This window comes from Eucyclogobius newberryi, unplaced genomic scaffold, assembly GCF_026437365.1.
Source record: "Eucyclogobius newberryi isolate DKJ021-1_F unplaced genomic scaffold, fEucNew1.0.hap1 SCAF_29, whole genome shotgun sequence".
Taxonomy (NCBI): Eukaryota; Metazoa; Chordata; class Actinopteri; order Gobiiformes; family Gobiidae; genus Eucyclogobius; species Eucyclogobius newberryi.
The window spans coordinates 499,001-505,000 of NW_027315934.1; the positions used below are offsets into that span (position 1 = coordinate 499,001).

The 6,000-nt window shown below is 45.0% G+C and overlaps 2 non-coding genes across 2 annotated transcripts; both read right to left on the reverse strand.

Moving 5' to 3' along the window:
• Positions 1 to 16: 16 nt before the first annotated feature.
• Positions 17 to 88, reverse strand: trnae-cuc (transfer RNA glutamic acid (anticodon CUC)). The gene has a single exon. It is a non-coding gene; the product is annotated as a tRNA-Glu (tRNA).
• Positions 89 to 1,903: 1,815 nt separating this feature from the next.
• Positions 1,904 to 1,975, reverse strand: trnae-cuc (transfer RNA glutamic acid (anticodon CUC)). Its single transcript has one exon. It is a non-coding gene; the product is annotated as a tRNA-Glu (tRNA).
• Between the last annotated feature and the right edge of the window lie 4,025 nt (positions 1,976 to 6,000).

Sequence of the window (6,000 nt, forward strand, 5' to 3'; positions counted from 1 at the left end):
TTCCAAGAGCAGGATATTCCCATACCGGGAGTTGAACCCGGGCCACCTGGGTGAGAACCAGGAATCCTAACCGCTAGACCATATGGGAAGGATTACAAACCAACTGATTGAATTATAAAGTAGACCTCAGTGATGTTTGAGAGTTGAGGAACAGTCCAAACAGTGCATATTTGGGGAATCAGCTTGTTAGCAAGCATTTTTAATCCAATCTAAAAGTGTTTGATTCTGCATGTAATTGAAAGAAGCCCATTCTAAATGGAAAAAGTCTCGTGATTTGTATGTTGCTTGTCGTTCAGCCAATAAGACCATGGACCTGAAATCCACAATACGGGATTTTGGAGGCTATTGTCCTGTGCATTATAATTATGGGGTTTTGTACACCTAATAGACTCAAATTGCTTCAAAATGTGTAACCATAGTCCTTTTTTGACCTACATCTTGTTGGTTCAGCATGAGTATGCAATTTTACTAGGTGCTGATTGCTGGACCATTATCTTAAAGACAAGAGAGTTACTTAAACATAGCGTTGACTTTGATTACTTGTGAAGTAACATAGTCTTGAAAGAGTTCCTTCTCAGCTATTTTTTCCCCCAAAAAAGAAATGACAATGTAGGATGGATTAAATAAAATACTGCTCAATTAAATGGAAGGTGGAACTGGGAGCTCGCGCTGAAACTCAGCTTCAATCATCTATATCGGCATCAGTTGAGAATAAACCTACACTTTGCTGACTAGCTTGGTTAATCCTGATTAGAAAAAACATCAGTGCAAATAAACACATTCTAGCAGAGGATGGTTTCGATCCATCGACCTCTGGGTTATGGGCCCAGCACGCTTCCGCTGCGCCACTCTGCTGAGTGCTCTCCTTCGATGGGACTTGAACGTAAAATACCTGGTTTAGGGGGCCAGTGCATTATACCTACGGGGCTATATACATCTAAATGACTCAAATTGCTTCAAAATGTGTTATCTAGATTCAAAGGTAATGCAGAACTGGGATCTTGCACAGAAGCACTTTGCTCTACCACTGAGCTACATCCCCATCTACTGCCTGTCATGATTTTTTTCCAAGCAAGGTTTGGAGACAACACCTTTCCCTTTGTGCCATGAACAGACTACTGAATGGTGCTGCAGGGGACTGAACCCAGGATTTCCTACATGCCCTTGATCTGAAAGAAATGCTGAGAAATGAAACATGCTGGTTTATAAAATGGAACGAAAGCTTGAAAGTTGTGCTCCCAAACAGACGTTGCTGACAGGATTCAATTCCAGTTGACAGAAATCCTAACCACTAGAGCATATGGGAAATGTAAGAATCAAGTGTAAAAGATTGAAGTGTAACATAAGCCTCATGGATGTTGGAGAGGTTAAGGAACAGTGCTCAGTTGGGGCACCAGCTTTTAAGCAAGCATTTTTACTATCTAAAAGTGCTTGGTTCTGCATGTAATGGAAAGAAGCCCACTCTACGTGCAACAAATCTCGTGATTTGTATTTTGCTTTTGCTAAATAGAAGTATTTCTTGATATTGAATACAGTTCATTTTGCTCTCAAATTTGAGATATTGTTTTGTTTCAAACAAAGCATTTGACTGAGTGCATGAAAACATTTTGGGTAAGAAGCACTATCTGGCCATTCTGAGTTTGTGTTGGATCCCCACTAGATATTCTGGCCGAGTGGTCTAAGGAGCTAGATTTAGGTTCATGTCCCTGTGAAGGGATGCATTCAAATCCAACCACTGTTAGACTGCATGGAAAAGCTAAAGGTCGATTACTAGATATTAAAGCTGCGCCCAAATGCGTGATATTTTTCTATGCCTCGCTGGACACCAATTAAAGGTTTTTACACTTGTTTTCACAACATGTCCTGTGCGTAATGTGGATACAAGTCTTCCAAGAGCAGGATGTTCCCATACCGGAAGTTGAACCCGGGCCACCTGGGTGAGAACCAGGAATCCTAACCGCTAGACCATATGGAAAGGATTACAAAGCAAATGATTGAAGTATAAAGTAGACCTCAGTGATGTTTGAGAGTTGAGGAACAGTCCAAACAGTGCATATTTGGGGAATCAGCTTGTTAGCAAGCATTTTTAATCCAGTCTAAAAGTGTTTGATTCTGCATGTAATTGAAAGAAGCCCATTCTAAATGGAAAAAGTCTCGTGATTTGTATGTTACTTGTCGTTCAGCCAATAAGACCATGGACCTGAAATCCACAATACGGGATTTTGGAGGCTATTGTCCTGTGCATTATAATTATGGGGTTTTGTACACCTAATAGACTCAAATTGCTTCAAAATGTGTAACCATAGTCCCTTTTTGACCTACATCTTGATGGTTCAGCATGAGTATGCAATTTTACTAGGTGCTGATTGCTGGACCATTATCTTAAAGACAAGAGAGTTACCTAACCCTTTAAGCGCCAAAGTCGCAGAAATGCAACTTTACCGTACAAGGAAATTAATTAAATAATAGTAGAAAATGAATCACTTCAGTCATTGGTCGGTTCGGTGCAACTTCCCTTTATTAGCCAGGTATGATCCAGGGCAGATCCGGTAAGGAAAAAAATGGCTGGAGGAAGTACACGTGGCATGCAATTTACAGCAGATTCTGACTCTGAAGGGTATTATCTCCCCGAGAGTGACGATGGATTTCCAAGTGGAGATGAAGGGACTTCGAAACAACGGACAGGTGCAAAGGACAGACGGAGGCGAGGAACCAGTGGAACCAGTGGCTGCAGTAAAACTTGCCCGGTGGATGAGAGCTGGGACATGCTGAGAGAGGTCGAGGTATTTGAGGCATGGATCAAACCTTTTGAAGACCCAGTTGGCTACACAGGAGAGATGGATCTGACGGATGCTAATCCATTTGATATTCTGTCACTCTTTCTGACCGATCAGTTTTGGACTTTCATTACTGATGAGACAAATAGATATGCACATCAGTGTATGGCACCTATGATTCTGAAGCCACATTCAAGATTTCTTGAGTGGTATGATGTATCAGTCACCGAAATGAAAGCTTTCTTTGCTTTGCATCTCTCCATGGGCCTTGTTGAGAAACCTGAAATCGAGGATTACTGGGGAACATTTTGGCTTACACAAACGCCTGGATTTGGAAATGTAATGTCAAGAAACAGATTTGAAATCATTCTTTCGTTCTTTCATTTTGTCAACAATAATGATTATGTGAGAACAGGCGAGCCCGGGCACGATAAACTGTTCAAAGTGCGCCCAATAATAGATTTGATTATTCCCAAATTTGCAGCAGTTTACAGTCCAATCAAGGAGCTTTCTTTAGATGAAATGACAATAGCTTTCAAGGGGAGATCTTCACTAAAATGTTACTCTCCGAATAAACCTGACAAATATGGCTATAGAGTGTATGCCCTGAGTGAAAGCTGTTCAGGGTATGTTTTGCGCTGGTCAATGCACACTGGACAGTACAAAAATAATGCAAGCAACATCAGTGCAACACACGCAGTTGTCCGTGAGTTGGTTTCTCCCTTTACGGGCAAAGGACACGAGATTTACATGGACAGTTACTATACCTCGCCTGTAATTGCAAATGAATTAGCAGATTTGGAAACTGGACTGTGTGGGACGGTAAGGATTACCAGGTTGGGGATGCCAAAATGCCTTGGTAAAAGTGTCTTACAGCTGAAAAAAGGAGATGACCCAGTTTTTTGCAGAAAGGGAAAACTCCTGGCTTGTGCTTGGCACGATACTAAACGTCTCACCATGTTGTCCACAGTCCATGGAAATGATTGTGTTCAGAGGAGGATCCGATCCAAGACAGATGACACTGGCTTCCGTGACATCAAAAGACCTGTATGTGTCGACCAGTACAACGCCTACATGGGTGGAGTGGACACTGCTGACCAGAGGATGAAGACATACCTCTTTCCACACAGGTCCCGGAAATGGTATCATCGCATATTCAATGCCATTATAAGCATAAGTATTGTCAACTCACACATCATATACACCAAATCCACTCCAGGCCCACACAAACCTTTAAAGGTTTACATTCAGAACATTATTGATGCATTACTGGCTGATCACTCCAAAAAACAAGAAAGGCGCTCAAGACCGGAGGGTGAAATGCCACAGAGACTCACAGAGCGTCATTGGCTTTGTCAAGCAGAGGGACGTCCAGACTGCGCCGTGTGCTCTGACCGCTCTCGTACCAAAGGCAGGCGGCAAACAAAGTACAGGTGCCGTCAGTGTGGCGTTGGCCTCTGTGCGGTTCCATGCAACGAGAGATACCATACGCTAAAAAACTTTAAATGCTGTCATTTGGATATGTAAAAGTGCAGGGTACCTTGACCCTGGATGGACATCTTTTCTGTGATGGCTCTCTCCTTTCTTCACTGCTTTCTCCACAACCTGCCTGGCACCAATGATGGATGTATAAGTTGGAAAAATAAAAAAAATGAAAAAAATACATAATAAATACCGTGTTTGTCATCATTTGGTCAGAACTTGTAATCAGGGCCCGAGTTTGAAGATGTGAGCAAAAGGGGTGAAAATGGGTTAAAATGTGAAAAAACACCAAAATGAGCAAAATGAAATAATCCCCCATCATCAGTGCACAGTTTGCCCCCAGAAAAGAACTCCCCTGGGGCCTGGAGGTGATCTGACCACCAGAATATAGTACCATATACCCCTGCTGGACTTAGAAAAAAAACCGAGCTTCCAGCCAATAGTACACTATACCCGAGGGACTCTGTCGTTTTTCGGCAATAGTACACTATACCCGAGGGACTCTGTCGTTTTTCGGCAATAGTACACTATACCCGAGGGACTCTGTTGTTTTTCGGCAATAGTACACTATACCCGAGGGACTCTGTCGTTTTTCGGCAATAGTACACTATACCCGAGGGACTCTGTCGTTTTTCGGCAATAGTACACTATACCCGAGGGACTCTGTCGTTTTTCGGCAATAGTACACTATACCCGAGGGACTCTGTAGTTTTTCCGGGCCGTAGTATGAAGTTGTGAGCAAAAGGGGTGAAAATGGGTTAAAATGTGAAAAAACACCAAAATGAGCAAAATGAAATAATCCCCCATCATCAGTGCACTGTTTGCCCCCAGAAAAGCACTCCCCTGGGGCCTGGAGGTGATCTGACCATCAGAGTATAGCACCATATGCCCCTGAGGGACTTAGAGTAAAAACCGAAATAGTACACTATGCCTGAAAAGACTCTGTCGTTTTTCGGCAATAGTACACTATACCCGAGGGACTCTGTCGTTTTTCCGGGCCGTAGTATGAAGTTGTGAGCAAAAGGGGTGAAAATGGGTTAAAATGTGAAAAAACACCAAAATGAGCAAAATGAAATAATCCCCCATCATCAGTGCACTGTTTGACCCCAGAAAAGCACTCCCCTGGGGCCTGGAGGTGATCTGACCATCATAGTATAGTACACTATACCCCTGAGGGACTTAGAGTAAAAACCGAAATAGTACACTATACTCGAAAAATTTCAAAGTGTGGTTAAGAGTACCAAGGGCACGGGCTTCCATGTCAGAGTACCAAGGGCACGGGCTTCCAGGCGGCTGCCCCTAAGGGGTTTAGCCCGCGAGGGGGTGCTTAAGGGTGGGTCCCCGGGTTCGGAGGGAGAGCCTGGTCCCCGGTGGTCATCCCCGGAGTCCCGGAGCCCAGGACCCGGGGAAGAGTGTGCCCGGGTCGGGGCTGAGTCTGGTGGAGTGGGGGGGTGGCCCTGGAGGTGCTCCAGGGGCTCCAGGGGTTCCAGGGGGTGCTCAGTGGGGGCCATGCCCAGCCAGAGTTGCCCTTCCCCGGGGTGAGTCTGGAGGAGTGGGGGGTGGCTCTGGAGGTGCTCCAGGGGTTCCAGGGGGTGCTCAGTGGAGGCCATGCCCAGCCAGAGTGGCCCTTCCCCGGGCAGAGTCTGGAGGAGTGGGGGGTGGCTCTGGAGGTGCTCCGGGGGCTCCAGGGGGTGCTCAGTGGAGGCCATGCCCAGCCAGAGTGTCCCCTCCCCGGGCAGAG